At 42.3% G+C, this 19,296-nt stretch overlaps 1 long non-coding RNA gene across 1 annotated transcript in view; it reads left to right on the top strand.

The window, feature by feature from the left end:
* LOC309659734 overlaps positions 1–19,296 on the top strand; it is a 46,176-nt gene that overhangs the window by 17,829 nt on the left and 9,051 nt on the right. Inside the window, exon 2 of the long non-coding RNA XR_014262924.1 lies at positions 17,885–18,040. This is a non-coding gene — a long non-coding RNA (uncharacterized lncRNA). The remainder of the gene's footprint in view (positions 1–17,884; positions 18,041–19,296) is intronic.

The following is a 19,296-nucleotide window of genomic DNA, read 5'->3' on the forward strand; positions in this document are numbered from 1 at the left end:
AAAGGGACAGAAGTGATTCACTTTTGAAGGTTCTTGTCCCATTATCTTGCTCTCCACAGTGCCTGGCACAGCTCTTCATACATAGTGGGCACCCCCAATATTTGTTGAGCTGAAACGATTGGCTACCGACTGAACAAGCACAATAAAGGCAGGGTGTGCAGGACAGGACAATACTGAGCTGAGCTTGTGCAGTTGCGAGAGAATTGCCTTAAAGAGTTCGGAGGGGAGGGGGGAATTCCCTGTCAGTCTAGTGGTTAAGACTCAGCGCTCCACTGCAGGGGGTGGGGGTTGGAAGTAAGATCCCACGTGCCCTGAGGTGTGGCCAAAAGGAAAAAAAAAAAAGAGTTCAGGGGGACCTCTGAGGGAGGGAAAGAGGAAGGGGAAGTGGCTGATGTGCCTTATCATAAATCTTTTGATGGGCTGAAAGCACAAATGCCTTGATTCTCAGACAATACAAAGCAATGAAAATCAAACACTATGTAAACCATTTACAAGGAAAGGTGGGGTTTGCTTAGGAAGGACAATTTGGGGGTTATCATGTTTTCCATTTATACACAAATTCATTCCTGGAATAGCCATTCTGCTTAGCAGGTGTCCCTCTGGTCCCTCATTAGGCATGGCCAGCGGGTGGGCCATGAAGTGGCTGTACCCTGAGTGCCTTCTTCAACATGTGGCTTCCTCAAGTGAATTTTTCAAAGTATTATGTTGACTGGACAATGGTTAAAACTATGGTGAAATAACTTCAGAGGAAGTACATTGAAAACAGGAGACGATCTAGTCACCCTCACTCTGAAACATCAGCAGTCAGACAGTCAGATTGGTAGAAAAGGTAATCAAAAGATAACACATATACACTGTTCTTTGACAACCATTTTGGAGAGTCATCTGTTATTTAAAAATGAAGGCTAATGAAAACGTTTATATTAAACCTATTTCTAAGTTATTAATACCAGCTTTTAGGGGCTGTTAGAGGCTGACTACTATTCAGAGGGCAGCAAGAGCTGAGAGAGTAGACGAGGTTGTCCAGGCGAGGGTGTAGAGAGAGGAGCTGAGGGCCTGGGAGAGACAAGGTGAGCGTGTAGATTTCGGAGAAGTGCAAAGTGGAGAGCCTCACAGGAGACAGAAGAACCGGCCAGAGATGATGGGAGGAAAACCAGGAGAGATCGCTGGGTGATGTAGACACCGAGAGAGTGTTTCCAGAAAGAAGGAGCGACTGTTAATAAATTATATTAATGAGCTTTGTAGATTTACTCCATGATAGAATTTTTGTTTGCTACTCAAGCTTCAGAGAGTTCTGCACCTCCCTAGATATTTCTGGGGTTAGCGATCCAGAAACATATGTAACCTACCCAGGTACTTTATAAATATATAAGTTTTGAATAAGTTTCCCATGGTCATGCTTCCTGAACCAAATACTGAATCACATGAGCTGACAGAGGGGCAAAATATTTGATGTCAGGCTGCTCTGGAAAACTGTGAGTGAGGACAGCCATGGGTGTCTCCTCCCAGCCTTTCCTCTGAGCGCTGAGGAATCGCAATTAGAATGTCTTCATGGGAAGCCCCTCCACCCCTCAGTAATTTTTACTATCTAAATAAAAATGTTTTCCAAGACCTTTACACCTTTTTCAAAATAAAGATTATTAGGAGTATTTCTGTTCTAAAAGTAGTACTCATTAGAGAACATTCTCATTACAGAAAATACAAGAAATTAGAGAAAATCACCCATTATACAGGGATCTAGTCTCTGTTAACATTTTTAAGCATGTTTTTTCTCCATCTTTTTTTCTACACCTTTAAAATTTTCTTTTTGACAGTTCTGAATAATTTTTATACTCTTATGTGTTGTTTTTTCTCCATTTGATATAATACAGTTTCCCCCTTAAAGTCCTCATAAAGATTATTTGTAATAGTTACATTACATAATTTAATTAACGAGGCCCCTATGGTTAAACATTTGTATGAATTTCTAATTTTTATTATTATTAAAAACTCTGCCTCTAACACAGTTATTCTTAATGCTTTTACAATTTTTCACATTTGTTATGTGTGGTAGAACAGAATATTTAATTTAACAGATTAAGAAATATAGGCGTTCTTGAGGCTACTGATTTAATTTGCTAAATTGCCTTCTAAGTTGGGTCCCAGTAGTCTTTATTGTAAGTACAGGCTTTAGAGTCGGATCTGGGTTGAATCTTGACTCCAGGGGCTGCAGTGAGACCCTTAGAGACGCTCACCAATGGCAAGGGTGCCACCAGCCCAAGCCCCCAACAAGTAACTCAAAATAAATTCAATACCCAGATGAAAATATATCGTGAGGAGGGCTAAGGAATAGATATTTCCCTGTGATGACTACTTTAATGCTTTTATTTTTTTGACTATCAAACTTTAAACTCTACTACCTGTTTTCCCTCTTTTTTCGTGCCCCTATTTTGCCAGTCCCCTTGGCACACGTTGTTTCACTTTGTAGAGTGATGGGACCCCAGAGAACCACCCTTTGTCCCTGTGAGGACTCAGCAAGGTCAGCAGGTCTCTCCAAACCTTATCTTTAAACTGAGATAACAATATCTATTTTACGAGCTTGTTTTAAGTTAAATCAAGTTTGCTCGCTTTGTATAGTATCTGTCATGTATTGATAGTAAGCACTCGATACATGATAGCTGCTGTTGTTATTTTTGAGGAGATGTGATGGTTTAGCTTCTTAAACACCAGCAAAGTATGACAATACTTACCATTAAAATTTTTTTAATCATGTAATAGTTTTAAAAAATGGAGTCTCAATCTTGTTTAGTTTACTTTTCTTTGCTTACTAATGAGGTTAAACCTTTTTTCCGTGTGTGTTAATAGGTTATATTTTCATTTAGAATTGTGTGTATGGGTTCAAATCTCAGTGCTTCCACTCACTTGCTGTTACAAGGTCTTTGGTGGCAAGCAACAGAAGACCCAGGCTCAGTGTGACTAAATAAGAAATGTACTATCTGCCACATGATACAGCCCCAAATAGAGCCTCTGGCAGGCCGGGTGTGGCGGGGGGTGGAGTATGATTAGGATTCCGGCCTTTTTCCCTGCGGAGACTTGGCCCTGCCCCACCTCTGATGATCACGAGATGTCTGTAGCATCTCCAGGTATCACATCCACATACAACCCTAAAAGTGTAGGTGAATTTTCTTCTGTTTTCTCATTGGGAAAGAACTTTGTAATCTAAAAAAACAGTGGGAAATTAGTACATAAAAAGATCAATACATTTAAATTCACAAACATTGTTAATTTCTTTAGGATATTTATTGCATTAGGTATTGCTTGTTTGGTTTTGCATTACTCAGAGAAATGCAAATTAAGATCACAACAAAACACCACTACACATCTATTAAATTTGCTAAAATACGAAACAAACAAACAAACCCAGAGACAAACAAACAATAAACTGGCAATACCAAGGACCAGCAAAGATGTGGAACAACTCATTACATTTTCATATAAACCTGGTAGGAATACAAAATGGTAGAGTGAAAAACGCAAAGAAAGCACTGTCTGTTTATAGGAGCGAGGAATTATTTCCCACAAGCCCGTGAGAAGATTTCTCCCTGTCATTTTATTAGCCAGAATTTGACACTTGTCCACTCCTAAACCTAATCACTTGGCAAGAGGAATGGGTCCACACCTTCAATAACTGAGACTATTCAGGACCCATCTCCTGGGCCAGGGGCAGGGCCGTGAAAGAAATCAAGGTGTAAATATGAGCCAGGGTGGGGCTGGGAGGGAACACATGACGGATAGGCAGAAACAGCGCATGACCCTTGAGGTAAGTGACTATGCAAGAACCTTCACACCTCCGACACTCAGGTTCTTCCTGGACCAACTGGGGATGGCCACCTTAACTGAATGTTTGCAAGCTATCCAGCATAGACTTGACCTGGGCTAGGTGCTCAGAAATTGTATTTCTGCTGATTTCAATTTATCTGAATGAGCATTTTATATTATACATTTGGCCCTTGAACAACACAGTGGGGGAGGAGGGTTAATCCGCATGTAATTTATAGTCAGCCCTCCCTATCGGCGTTTCCTCTGCATCCCCAGATTCAACCAACCTCAGACTGTGTAGCACTATAATAGTTACCATTGAAAAATATCTGCATCTAAGTGGACCCTCGCAGTGCGAGCCGGCATTTGTTCAAGGGTCAACTGTAATATGTTGTCTTTCATATTGATGCAAGATTTTTTCCTAAGTATATTGAGGATATATTAACTGGGAGAGTAAGACATCTATGGAAATTTGTAATGACTGTGTGGTCAAGCTTATTTAATCTCTTCTTTTAAAAAATTTCTTCTAACACTTTCAAGCTTAGAAAGTACTTCCAAACCCTTTTGTACTTCTCTTCACTGATACCTAACACAAAGTCGTATTTTTGCTTCTAGTCTTTTTTGATGTGATTTGTTACATTCTGATCTCTTTAATCCATATTGGATTTGGTATGGTCTAGCTGTCACATGAGGATCTACATTGATTTCTTTCCTAAAACTATAACCAATTTTTTCACTATCACTTATTAAATAATGCTCTCCCACTTTGATCACATTGATCGTGACACCTTTGTTACAACGAATTATAGTCTTATACAATTTGAAGCTAGAGACCAGGAAAGTCTCTCCTCATGAAAACCAAAGGAGCAGGGAAGACACACCCCAATAGCCACTCCCTGCACACACTGCAACCAAACCCGTAAGTTTAAGAATTGGCAGTTGCATAAAAATTCAGTTTTTCTACCTGGTCGATCGCTCTTCCTCTCAAACCTTCATTAAGACATTTGGTTGACTTTCTGTAGTTTCCCTTATATCAAATCCTCACAATGCTGATTAAGATCGTTATAGGTAGAGTTATTTTTCCTGAATGTTTGACATGTTGGAAATAACCTAATAGATAAAGATATGTAAATTCAATGGAATGTTATATCCTAACCAAAAATGAACAAAAATGAAGACAATAAAGAAGAAGAGGAGGAGGAGGGGGAAAATGTTTACTAAAATATATATAAATGAATTGTATGAGCAACTTAATTATAAGTAGGCGTATTGGTCAGTGTTTGATTAGATGACAGAAGGGCTACAGGAACTAGGGCAGCTGTGGAGAGGTCAGAGCCTGAATCCTAGTATTTGTCTTTGCTAGAACTCTGTCTCTCTGTCTCTATCTGTCTCTCTGCCTCTGTTCCTCCCTGTCTTTCTCCCCCACACCCTGCCCCACACCTCTCTCTCTCTCTCTCTCTCTCTCTCTCCCCTCCCCTTTCTCATTGTTACTTTTTCCTATTTAACTGAATTCTCTTGCACCACACTTAGGCTTTCTCCTTGGGGGTGGTGGGCACGATGCAGACAATGACTACCAGAATCTACAACTCTGTGAGCCAGTTTGAAAATTTTAAAATCCTGGGAAGGACTCTGACAGGTATGGATTGACTCACAGGCTCACCTTAGGCCCATCGGCGCGATCATAGGATTGTCTACCTTGATGGTCAGACTTGGAACAAGACTGTCCCTGGCATCAGGGAGAAGGGCTAGTGTGACTGGCAGTCTCATCTAGATCGTTTGATTCGAATGCAGAAGCAGCAGCTCCCCAAAGGGAATGTGGGTGTGCTGGGGGGGAAGAGCGGAGGGGACGATCCAGGGAGAAGCAGCCAAGGTGCTGAGCAGACAGATAAACAACAGCTGCAGTCTTCGAATTGGCATGCAAGGTCATTTGTGACTCTCCCCTGACCTGGCCACAGTGTCCTTTTCCCTCACTCCATACTCCTCATCCTGTGTTAAGGACCTTGAACTAATTAGCGCACTGCATCTCCTGGGCTCCACTTTGCACGTGCTGTGTCTTCTCCATCTACGCTCTCCTACCCCTCCTGTCTCCACCTGGCTAATTCCAGCTCACTCTTCAGCTCATTGCAGCTGTCACCTGCTCTAGGAAGTCCACCAGGATTCCACACTTCCCCCATCAGAGTTAGAATCCCGTTAAGTGCTGGTCGTACTCAGGCTTACGTCTAGCATAGCAGATATCACAACAACTTGTGATACGCTCCAACTAGTTTAAGCAGAGAGGGGTTTATTACAGGGTAGAAGGTAGCTTACAGAATTTCAGAGAGACTAGGGAGCCAAGCTTGGGTGTTACCCAGCCTGTGAACAGCACAGCCAGGAGAAATATCCAACATCCTGTAGAAACCCCACAGCCAGCCGCTGCCTGCCACTTGACCCCTCCAGTGCTATAGAGACAGGACTTGAGAACCCTTCCAACAACGGTCACCGAAGAACCAAGCGCCTCCGCCACCCTTCCTGCCCGAAGGAGGGCGTGGCCACCACTTCACAGTGTTTTCTTTTACCCTCCACATCTCTGGTTGGCAGAAGCCTGGTCATAGAGAGAAAGGAAACTGGGAAATGTAGTCTTTACCACAATAAACAGAGGGCTGGAGTAGCGTTGAATGAGCCAATCTTCAGTATCTTCCACAAAAACTCTGTTGTTAAAGGCATACAAATCTATGTTTTTTATACTATCTTGGTGAATAGTTTCATAATCTGTATAAAATCTTTCTGCCCAGAAATACTTTAAATTTAGCATCCACTTTATCTGATATTAGTATTGCTAAGCCAGCTTTCTTCTGGGTACTAATTTCCTGGTACTGTATATCTTTTTTCCCCATCCCTTTATTTGCAATCTTTCTATGTTATTTTGTTTGTGGTGTATAACTTGCAAGTAGTGTGGATAACTGGATTTTTTAAAAAGCCAATCTAAGAGTCCCATCGTTTAATAGGCAAGTTAAAAATATTCATTTTTCACTGTGATTAGGAATCAAACAACTTATCTCTGACATTTTATAGTTTCTAATGTATAAAGACTCTTCTTTTTTTCCCTTCTATTCTTCTTTTGGATTGTCAGGTTTTCCTAATTCCTTTTCATTTTCTTCAACAAGTTCGGAAATTACACATTCTATATCTAATCGTTTAGTGGTTTTAACAAACTTAAGTTTATATTTTCCTAACGAAGTCAATAGCTAATCCGTATCTCCAGCCTCCTCCTGGACAAGACATTAGAACAGTGTAACTTCCCTCCTGACTCACCACTTTCCCCAAAGTCCCATGTTATCATTGTCTAGATTTCTCAAAATGTTTTTATCTGTGCTTGGAAAGAAGAAAGAAGTTTCTCTGTGTGATCACTCTGCCATCTTGATCTAGATGTTACAGCAGCCTTTGGATGGATCTCTTCCTTTCTCCTAGTTCCTCCTGACTCACAGCCTTTCACCTGCGTCTTTGACTTACCGTTTCAACCATATTGTATGAAGACCCACAGCTCCCTCCCTCCCTATCTCACCACTGCACCATCCTGCAGGCCTTCAACCTGGGAGAGGCAGGCAGGTGCTCATGCACCAAAGAACATGTGCCCTGAACATGAAGAACATAAAACCACTGCAGTGTCTCAAGCTCCCTCACCTACTCTTGCCCTTCTCTTTTTTCAGCATATGACCTTGCCTCCTACTTCAAAGGAAATAGAAGCCATCAAGTAAGAACTCTCAAAAATTTCCACTTCCTCACCAATAAATTCATGTATATCCCCAGCCACATTTCTGTTTCAGTCTCACATGAAGTAATGCCCTTCTTCCAATAATAGACCAACTTTAGGACATAATCCCTCAGTTCCTACTCCTGTCTTCTGTATTTTTAATTCTCCCTCTCTAATCTCTCCTTGTACCACCAGATGATACAGCTAAATCAACTTTGCTTGTAGTGAACATTTCATTAATATTTATAGAGGCAATGAATGAATACATTTGTCATACAGGATATTTACAAAATGGCCACAGTAGCTGAGATATTGTTAAGAATATCAAGATAGGGCTTCCCTGGTGGCGCAGTGGTTAAGAATCCACCTGCCAATGCAGGGCACACGGGTTCGAGCCCTGGTCTGGGAAGATCCCACATGCCATGGAGCAACTAAGCCCATGTGCCACAACCACTGAACCTGGGCTCTAGAGCCCGTGAGCCACAACTACTGAGCCTGCGTGCCACAACTACTGAAGCCCACGCACCTAGAGCCCGTGCTCCGCAACAAGAGAAGCTACAGCAACGAGAAGTCCACGCACGGCAATGAAGAGTAGCCCCCGCTCACCGCAACTAGAGAAAGCCCACAAGCAGCAACGAAGACCCAATGTAGCCAAAAATAAATAAATTAAGTAAATTTAAAAAAAAAGAATATCAAGATATTGTAAACACTCAGAAGTGTAACTTTCACTTTTTTTTTTTTAAATTAATAGCTACTTTATTTATTTATTTATTTTTTTAGCTGTGTTGGGTCTTTGTTTTGTGCGAGGGCTTTCTCTAGTTGTGGCAAGCCGGGGCCACTCTTCATCGTGGTGCGTGGGCCTCTCACTATTGCAGCCCCTCCCGTTGCGGGCAGGGCACAGGCTCCAGACGCGCAGGCTCAGCAGTTGTGGCTCACGGGCCCAGTCGCTCTGTGGCATGTGGGATCTTCCCAGACCAGGGCTCGAACCCGTGTCTCCTGCATTAGCAGGCAGATTCTCAACCACTGCGCCACCAGGGAAGCCCCCAGAAGCGTAACTTTCTACACATATTTGAAGATCATGTCATGAATCCATACCACGAATATCTGAGTCCAACAATTGCACTATTGTAGGCGCTGGGGATAGAGAGTGAATAAAATAGACAAGGACCCCACCCTCATGTAGCAGGTACTCCAGAGGAAGGCAGGAAATAAGTAGTCAAATAAAATAATTTCAAATGGTGGCAGAGGCTTCAAAGAAAATAAAATGGAGTAATGGGTAGGAAGCAGCATGTTTGAGGGAAAACGAGAAGGCTGGTGTAGAGAAGCATAAAGAACAAGGGGAATGAAGTATGAGGTGAGGAAAAGAGGGTGGGAGCCAGATCATGACATCACATGTAGCTTCCATCCTAAGTGCATTAGTGTGCTGTTGACTCTTTTAAACTGAAATAAAACATACATTGTAAGGTGCACAGAAAGTACACCACTTGATGACAACACGCACACAACTCAGGAAACAACCACCCAGTTCAAGATACAGAACATTTCCAAACCTCAGATGCTTCCCTCATGCCACTTCTCTGTCTAGCTATCCCTCCACCCCAGTCCCCAGCAAAGGTAAAGACCAAGTAACCGCCAGCTGGCCTTCGATCACTACAGATTAGTTTTTCTTATTCTTGAACTTATAAATCGAATCATACAGTACAAACTTTTGTCTGTCTTCATTTGTCTGTTTGAGAGATTCCTCTTTGTTGTTGCATGTGCCAGGAGTCTACTCTTCTTCTTTTTTTTTTTTTTTGGCTGCGCCATGCAGCTTGTGGAATCTTAGTTCCCGACCAGGGATGGAACCCGTGCCCCCTGCAGTGGAAGCATGGAGTCCTAACCACTGGACCACCAGGGAAGTCCCAGGAGTCTACTCTTTTCTATTACTTGTTATACTTTGTTATATAAATACATCATAGTTTATCTATTGGTCTGTTGATGGACATTTAGATTGTTGCCAGTTTTTGTCTATTATAGATAAAGCCGCTATAAATATTCTTGAACATCTTATAGTGGACATAGGCACTCATTTATCCTGGGTGTATATATATACCCAGGAGTGGAATTGCTAGGTCATGGGGTAAGCATATGTTTAGCTTTCTTAGCTATCACCAAACAATTTTCCAAACTCATTACATATTCCCTTCCACTAGCAGTGTCTAGAGTCCTAGTTCCTCTATATTCTCAGCAATACTTGGTATTGTCAATCTTTTTAACTTTTAAAATTGTAGCCGTTCTGGCAGGTGTGCAGTAGGCTCTCATTGTAGCTTTAATTTTACTTTCCCCTATGGTTAATGATGTCAGACACCTTTTCATATTCCAACCGTCTGTTTGGATTTTGACTTTTGATAGGTTTAAAGCGGGAGATTGACCCAATGAGTAGCTTTTAAAATCTCTCTCTGGGGAATCCCTGGCGCTCCAGTGGTTAGGACTCCGGGCTTTCACCGCTGAGGGTGTGGGTTCAATCCCCGGTCGGGGAGCACAGATCCCGCAAGCTGTGGGGTGTGGCCAAAAAAAAAAAAGAAACTTAAAAAATAAGCTCTCTCTCTGGTTTTTCTGTGGAGGGATGACTCCAGGGAGCCCAGTGGAGACAAAGGGAACTTTTAAAGGCTAATTATGTAGTCTGGGAAGGAGACGTAGGTAGCTGAGACTAGCAGTGGCAAAGAAGTTAGAGAGAAGTGAAAAGATTCAAGATATATTTTGGAGGAGGCCTGCCAAATGTACCCATAGGCTGGACGTGGGAGAGAAAAGGAGGAATCAACGATGATCTGAACAGCTGAATGGCCGGAGGTGCATTTTCCACAGGGTGGAAATCTGCGGGGGGAGCTGGTTCCTTGAGTGTTAGAAGGAAAGTTGTAGGAGATGAAAGAAGAGACTGAATCACACCATAGCAAACTGTGCTACTTCCCGAATAAAAAAAAATTCTGGACACAAACTGTGCTCAAAGAAACATTCTGGGCACTGAGAGAACTGCAGTGGACTTTGATTGGCTTCCCTGCCTTGCAAATGAGCTCTGTAGCACTGGGCAGTGTGAGTTTGCCAGCAAAACTTCTATAACTTCATTTATCACTCCTGTCCTTGTGGTTTTATTTTTCCTTCCAAGAATAAGTACATCTCCACAAGATGAAATGAAAAATCCAGAAATTTAAAATTAGATTAGTTTGGAAATTACTGGCGTTTTTCTTCTCATGTAAGGTCACTCTGCCCTTTCAGGTCAGTGCTGGGGAAGTGACACATTTCTTTCCGTCTCACACTTCTGCTTATTTTCGTGCAATAAAAAAGCAAATCCTCAACATTTCAAATGCTTCGCGCATGTGGCAAATATTTTTATTGTCATTTAAACCTTTAATTTGAAGTTATGTAAAAGATAGTGTGTCAGACCACTAGTTTACCAGGCCACTTCTATGTGGAAAATTCTGTACTTGCAGAAAGAATAAGCCGACTCTCCAAGTCTCCACGACGTTAGGCTGCCTGCTGCTTCAATTTGTGGGTGCTTTTCAGTTCTTAAACCGGTGACAATACTACATAAAAGAGGGACCTCACGATTAATAATGGCTTACTACAGATAGTCCCTGTACTAAACACCAACCCTATGAGATATGCACTATTATTATCTCCATTTAACATATGAGAAAACTGACTTCAGTCATTTGCCCATGATTGCTTGGCTGGTAAGCGAGATCAGAACCCAGGTTTATGTGAATCTAAAATGAACTCTTGATGGCTCCCAAGCTGGGAGAGTGTAGAGTGGAAGTTAAGCATGTATCTGCCAGAGCCAGTCATCCTGGGTTCATATCACAGCTCTTCCACTTACTGGCTGTGGGTTCCTGGGAAGTCTCTGCTGGGGACCATCATGGTGCCTCTCATTGGGTAAGGTAAGAATTAAATAGTTAACATATACAGTATACAACACTTAGAACTGTGCTTAGATTATGCTTTGAGAGTGTTAGCAATTACTTTTTTTAAAAAAATAGCTTTATTAAGATATAATTCACATACTACAATTCAAACATTTAAAGTGTACAGTTCAGTGGTTTTTAGTATATTCAGAGAGTTGTATGACCATCATCACGATCAATCTTAGAGCATTTCTACCCAGAAAGAAACCCAGTCCCCATTAGCAAGCACTCACCACCCTTACCCCACCTCCAGCCGTAGGCAACCACTAGTCTACTTTCTGTCCTTATAGATTTATAAGAATCTATTGAATATACATTGCCTATTCTGGACATCGCATGTAAATGGAATTATGTAATATGTGACCTTTTGTTTCTGGCTTCCTTCTCTCAGCATAATGTTTTAAGGTTCATACCTGTTGTAGCAGGTATCAGTACTTCATTTCTTTTTATTACCAAATATTATTGCATTGTATAGATATCTCATATTTTATTTACCCATTCATCAGTTGATGGGCATTTGGGTTGTTTCCACTTTTTGGCTAATATGAATAATGATGTTATGAATACTTGTGGACAAATTTCTATGTGGACATATATTTTCATTTCTCTTGGGTATATAACTAGAAGTGGAATGGTAGCTATTACTTAGCACTGCTGCCCTCTCTCTCTATATATCTCTGAAAATGCAGACAGATAATTCTCACAGATGAACACATACCTTAGTGTTTTTGTTCTAAGTGACCTAATGAGGTAAGTATCCTTCTTATTTCACACCACAAATGAAGAAACTGAGACTCTGGGAGATTTGCCTCATTGTTTCTTGGTCTGCAGCTTTGCCCATGATATATACCCTTCTAAGCATGCCCTCCCCTCTGCCCCTTGCCAATCTTTTGGGTTTGAGCTAAGACTCTACTTCTTGCCAGGAAACTTTGCTCAGACCCCACGGGTGGGTCAGGTGCTCTGCTCTGTGCCTCCAGGATGTCCTGAGCATTGCTTTACCATAATCTTCGTCACTTTCTACTACACTTACCACAACTACCAGACAGTAGGACCCTAGGGAAGGAATACTGTCTTCCTCAAGTGTGTCTTTCATACCAAGCACAAGCCTGGCATGTAGTGGTTGCTGAATAGATACCGGTGGAAGTTAAGAAAAAAGAGAGGAAGGAATCTGGTCCAGATACATGATAGAAAGTAAAATCTTTTCTATCACATCATGCAGCCTCAGTTTGAATTGACAAAATAGAAAAACCAGGGAGTGATTATTCGGATCAGAAAAAAAAAACCCTTCACTTTATTAAATCACTGAGCACAACCTTCTTATAAATAGTGAGACCTCCTGGGAGAATGTTGCCTAAAAGATGGTGTGTGTGCCATAGGGCAGCGGTCCCCAACCTTTTTGGCACCAGGGACCAGTTTGATGGAAGACAATTTTTCCACAGACGAGGGAGGGGGAGATGGTTCGAGCGGTAATGCCAGTGATGGGGAGTGATGCGGAGTGGCAGATGAAGCTTTGTTCGCTGGCCCGCCGCTCACCTCCTGCTGTGCAGCCTGGCTCCTAACGGACCGCGGACCGGTACCAGGCCCCGGCCCAGGTGTTGAGGACCTCTGCCATAGCGATACCCAGGATGGTTTTACTGGTGCATGAGGACTTTTTTTGCTTAATAGCTAATTATTTATCTCAATCTATATTAGAAATAAATATAACTAGGATATCAAACCTTTTATATCATTGTTCAGGAGCAAGCTAAAGTCTTTTTTTAAAAATTAGGACTATTCAAAATGTGTATTAACAGTGGTGAAGATGAAACACAGACAGCAAACATTGTGTAGATGGTACAAAAGAATTCAAGTTCAAGAACACTATTTAAGGACATTTAAAATATAAAATGTACAAAGTACACTTTATGAAGCTAAGCTTTCTCCAGCTTGACTGGGAACGTGGATCACCTGCAATCTTCCTCAAATTCAGATTTTGATTCAAATAAGTGTTATAGACTGAAAGTTTGCATCTCCCAAAACTCATACGTTGAAATCTGATCCCCAGGGTGATGGTATTTGGAGGTGAGGCCTTTTAAGAGGTAATTAAGTCGTGAGGGTGGAGTGCTCATGAACGGGATTAGCGCTCTTATAAGAAGAGGCCAGAAAGCTAGCTCACTCTCTTCCCACCATGTGAGGACACAGCAAGGAGACCGCCCTCTGTAAACAAGGAAGAGGGCGCGCACCCAGAGCCTGACCAAGCTGGCACACTGCTCTCTGACTTGCGGCCTCCAGGACTGTGAGAAATAAGCATTTGTTGTTTAAGCCACCCGTCGGTGCTACATTGTTATAGCAGCCTGAACAGACTAAGCCAGTAAGTCTGGGGAAGGAACTGAGATCCTGTATTTCCAACAAGCTCCCAGAGGATGCTGACCCAGGCCACACTCAGAGCATCAAGGTCATAAAGCATAAATGACAGTGTGAAGTATTGATAATAGCAGTACTACCACCTGCTGTCTTCTCAGTTCTGCTAGGTACTGGGTACTCTTCTAGGTGTTCGATAGATGTTAAACTTATCAATGCTCACAAAAATCCTACCAGGTAGTGATTAACATCTCCAATTTACAAATGAAAATTTAAAAATCAGAATTGGCTTGGCTTTTAGTCACAACATTTTTTTTTCCCCACAAAGTAAGACACACAGGCAGAATGGAAATGATAGTATCATTGTCTTTATTTTCATTATTACTATAAAACAGAAGAAATCAAGCTACAGGAGCCCGTACCACTGCCATGGCTTTGGCCAGTGAAGGTTCTCAGTGTCTGTTCTATTCACATGTCCTTTCTCTGGCCTCATTGTGAGTCAGAAAGTAATCTGGTCCAGGGATCAAAGCCTGAAAAGTTTTCCCATTTCCTTCCCCACATTCAAAACAAAACAGCTCTGGGCAAGGGACGCATTTCTGTCCCATGGTTATTTGATGAAGGAAAAAAACTACTAAAACCTGATGTGGAATAAAAAAGCATTCTTAAAATAAATATTAACCACCTATGGTAAAAAAAAAAAAAATACACACACATGCACACACACATACACGTACAGATACACATGACAGTTTCAGCTTCTGGCAGAGGAGTTGTGCTGTTGTCTCTGGCTGATGGTACTAATTCATTCCCACATGGGTGTTTTGTGAGTTAACTACTTCACATTTATGTGGTTTTTTTTTCGTAAAGATTCCAAAGTGCCTCATTAAAAATAAATCCAAGAAAAAAATAAAAGCTAGGTTTCCTTTCAGAGGATCCTAGGGCCCTTTGTAGCTGGGGGGGAGGGGAGATTTTCTATTGCTATGCACAGACCACCAAGGTGCCTTAGGTGTCTTCCTTATCATAAAAGCCTTCACCAGGGAAATTTACCCCCTACTTGGCTAAACAGCCAAGATTTCAAGAGATTTCAAAAACCTGAGGGTTTAGGGCTCAATCTGGCCTGCTCAATTGGGCCTTTTTTTGTTGTGTTGTTTACTGTCTGTATAAGTCAGATGCCCGGCTTCACTTAAAAAAATCAGAAGACCTAGCAACACTGGACCCAGATTTCTGTATTAGCTTCAGCTACTTGTAGGGGTGGAATGGCCGTCCCTCTTGACTGTACCAGCAACTTTCACTCATGTCTACTACCTGCCTGGCCCTGTAGGCTTCTGAGTTTGGAATTCCTGATTTATAAGCAGGATATATAAACAGCCAACATTTGCTCATCATTATCCTGGGGAAAATCTGGCCAAGTACGTTGGAACACTGACAAACAGCTTCCTTTTAACAAAGCAAAAGCAGCTGGTTGACACAAGAATTATTCACTGAGTTTGTGGAAACTGGGTGCGCCCTGATTTAAACGCTATATTGCTCAGATACGCAAGCAACAAATCCCTTGTGTTCCTCCCTGTAGAGCAGCTGGTCATCAGTTGGTATACTTGGCTCATTTCCTGGGAGGCTCATTTAAAGTGCTGGAAGGGAGTTTAGAGGTGGCCCAGTAATTTCCCCGTCTAGTTTGCGGGTTAGCAGGAGGTGAACTTCCTGAGGGTCATAACGGTCCATAGAATGAATGTACGGTGTACGGTAGAAAGAGGTGACACCCAGAGAACTGAACTACTTTTATTTTTTTAAAAAAAGCAAATACCTTCTTGTGCTCAATTTAGAGGGTGGAGAACATTATAGTCATCTGATCTTTTAATCATTCCATAAATATTTATTAAGCACCAACTTTGTGCCATGCACTGTGCTAAACTGGGGATGTGATGATGAAGTAGACCGAGTCCCCTGGACTGGAGAAGTTCAGTCTGGAGGTGGTTATCCAAATATTTATACCCTGATAGCGACCCGAGAGGTGATTGGTGCCATCTTACAGGTAGAGCAAAGACCTGTCCATTAGGGTTCCCAAAGAGATCCCACAATACTCCCATCTGTTTGCTTTCAGATATATTTTGCCTCGAGAAAGATTTTCCTATAAGGTCCTACTGTTCTTCACCCCTAAGACACCTCCACCAACATAAATACCCTGGGTAAGGGTGAAACCTCAAAATCCTCCAGGGCCTGGCAGCTAAAAGATGAGTGGGAGACGCCACTCAGCGACTGCCAGCTGTTGGTGGGCAGGAACACTGGCCCAGTGTTGCCGGAACCTCAGGGTTTGTGAGAGAAGCCAGAAATTGGGATTTTTTAAAAATGTGACATCTTCTTTTGTGAGAGTTAGGGTTCAAAAATATTTTTAAACCCGGTGTAGATCATCAAAAATGGCAGATTTCATCAAAAGGCAGATTTCAGTGAAGGGTCCCCAGATTGTGATCTCAGTTCCAGGAGACCCAATGCCCCACCCACTCACTGTATTTAACGCATATCTTACCAAGAACTGGCAACCTGGAATTTGCCTTTTCCAGGAAGTCCCATTGGGCCTTTCGTGTTTTTGAAGATCCAACACATGGAGATATTGACTTCCTGCATCTCTCCCCCCTCCCTCCCCCTCTCTCTCCCTTTCTCTCTCTCTCTCTCTCAGTATTTCTTTCTTTGTTACTCTTGCTGTCTATCCAAAAATAATTATTCTCATTATAAGTATGGAACTTGAACACATTCGTCGATACAAGTTATTCTTTAAGAGTAACCTTTGGACGATATGTGTATATGATCAAAATGTAATTGGGTTCCTCTGACACTCAAGCTTAACTGTCACATTCACGTCATTCTGGCTTGGAATCAGATCCTTTCCTGGGCACTTTTACTTTTGGACCGGTCTTGAGCTAAAAGTCCCTGAGTGGCTTACCTTTCAATGCCTGCAAAGACTTCATTCTCTACCATTCACAGGTGTTCTATTTGCCCTACGTGGATTGTATAAACTAATTACATGAAAGATTTTGTTTTGATTTTCCATCTCCCTGTTCTCAGAGCTGCTTTCTTTTTATACAAATTCAGCTGAAGAGAAACAAGATAGAATTGAGAATATAAAGCCTCCCTGGTTTGTTTTTTATTCAGAGAAGGTATTTCCATTCTTTAATTATTTTACTGCAGTTTCTCACCTCATTAGGACCTAAGTTATGCACAATAAGTAGAATCAATTTTAATTAGTAGCCCTGAATTGTGAACTTTCCTTAGCAAATCCCAGAAAAGGCCTCAGCTTTAATAATGCTTCAGATTCCCTGCCTTTCTAGAACAGTATTTGAAAAAGCAAAAACAGAACAGATATATAAACCAGTTTCCCTAACACAATATAGTTATTTAAAACATTCTAATCACCTTGGGACGCTTTGACTAATGTTGGGTCTTTTTTTCCTAATCTCCTTCTAGTTGCCATCAAAACAATCTGTTGAGTATTGCCGACACTGATTCTTCTCTAGAACTACCTGTCCCTCAGGAATTTAAAAATGATGGTTTGATCATCATGACTTCAAGCTGAGGCCTTAGTAGTTAGTAATGCCTAAATGTGATCCAATTTTCTGAGAATGAGGAAAGTGACAATTTATGGAAACCAAGGCAATAATAATAGCTGGCATTTTTATTTTTATTTTTATTTTTTTTATTAATTAATTAATTTATTTATTTTTGGCTGTGTTGGGTCTTCGTTTCTGTGCGAGGGCTTTCTCTAGTTGTGGTAAGCGGGGGCCACTCTTCATCGCGGTGCGCGGGCCTCTCACTATCGCGGCCTCTCTTGTTGCGGAGCACAGACTCCAGACGTGCAGGCTCAGTAGTTGTGGCTCACGGGCTTAGTTGCTCCGTGGCATGTAGGATCTTCCCAGACCAGGACTCGAACCCGTGTCCCCTGCATTGGCAGGCAGATTCTCAACCACTGCGCCACCAGGGAAGCCCTAGCTGGCATTTTTAAATTGCTTGCTACATGCCAGCATTGTTCGAATCACTCTGCCTCTGTCTGTCAGCTCATTGAACTCCTATTATCATCCCATTCTTCTAGGTGGCATAGCTGAGGCATGGAGAAGCGGTGTAACTTGCCCAAGGTCACAGAAGTGGGAGCAGAGCACAGATTTGAATCCATACCCTCTGCCCAGAGCCTGAAGCCTTAACCACTTGACAGCCCTGCCTGCTGGGACTGAGGAAAACCAAAGCAGAGGTATGGTTAAAGCTGATGCTTTTTTCCTTGTTTTTTCCCCTTAGTTTGCCTTGGGTAGCCTTAGTTATTCCGTTTGTCCCAAATTCTTCATTTGTAAATTCCAACAGTCTATTTCCCAGGATGTTGCGGCGACTCATTATTTAAATGTATTCATAGTTCCTTGGAAGAGAGGCTACATAAATATCACAGAACCATTTAAGAAATAGATGAAATGCCTTCACCTGAGTCCATGACGGTCACGTTTCTCGTTCTGAATAAATGAATGGGTGCGGACTTTCTGAGTCCCGAGCACGCGGTTGCTCTGGGCCCCTCTGCGTCATCTCACAATAGGGGCTCACATCCGGCTCTTCAGACTAGGACGAGGCCCCCTGAGGCCTCAGGAAACCACCTCCCAGGCAGTGGCTAGGCCTCAGTGAGCCTTATTCTTCAAACCTTCCACTATGCTAAGTGCCAAAAGAGAAATATGATGCAGCAGCAAGAGAATGGATAAATTATGATGTACCCATACCGTGGAATACTACTCAGCAAGACAAAATGAACTGAATATTTGTACAACATGGGTGAACTTCCCAAGCATTCATGTTGAAAGAAGACAGACAAAAAGTAATACATGTTGTATCATTTTATTCATATAAAGTTTAAAAACAGGCAAAACCCGGGGTGGTGGGTGGGGTGTGTATAGGCCAGGAAACTTAGAGTGGAGAGAATGTTTTATGTCTCGGTCTGGGTGTGGTTAACCACGGATGCAGACATGTGTGACAATCGTAAGGCCATACACTTGTGATGAATGAACTTCATACATATTATACCTCAATAAAAAATAAAAGGAAAGGAAAAAGTACGTTCGTAGAAGACGGTGCAGCTGCAAATGCATGTGGGGGATCCACAGCCAGAGCTGAAGGCTGGGACCAGCTTGCAACGGGGCTTGGATGTCAAGCTAAGGGGTTCGCCCTTTATGCAGTCAGCCCAGGGCCCTCATGAAGGAGCCAGGGGATCAGATGGGAGTGTTGAAATCTCACCCGGCATCATTCGGCGGAGAGGGAGGCCCCGAGCGGGGGCCAAGCAGAAAGCTGGGAGATGAGATAACTGTAAATAGTCCTCATCTGAGAAAACTAGAATTGTATTTCTACCCCCTTGATGAGTGCACGTATTGGGTAATACACATGTCCACCCATGAGGCTGGGGGAGCAGGCGGTAGCCACGTGGGCCCACCGCACCACCCGGTCACGCGGACAGTGTTTAAACAGTCTGTCTAT

This window comes from Balaenoptera physalus (assembly GCF_965194825.1).
Source record: "Balaenoptera physalus genome assembly, chromosome: 4".
In the NCBI taxonomy this organism is placed as follows: domain Eukaryota; kingdom Metazoa; phylum Chordata; class Mammalia; order Artiodactyla; family Balaenopteridae; genus Balaenoptera; species Balaenoptera physalus.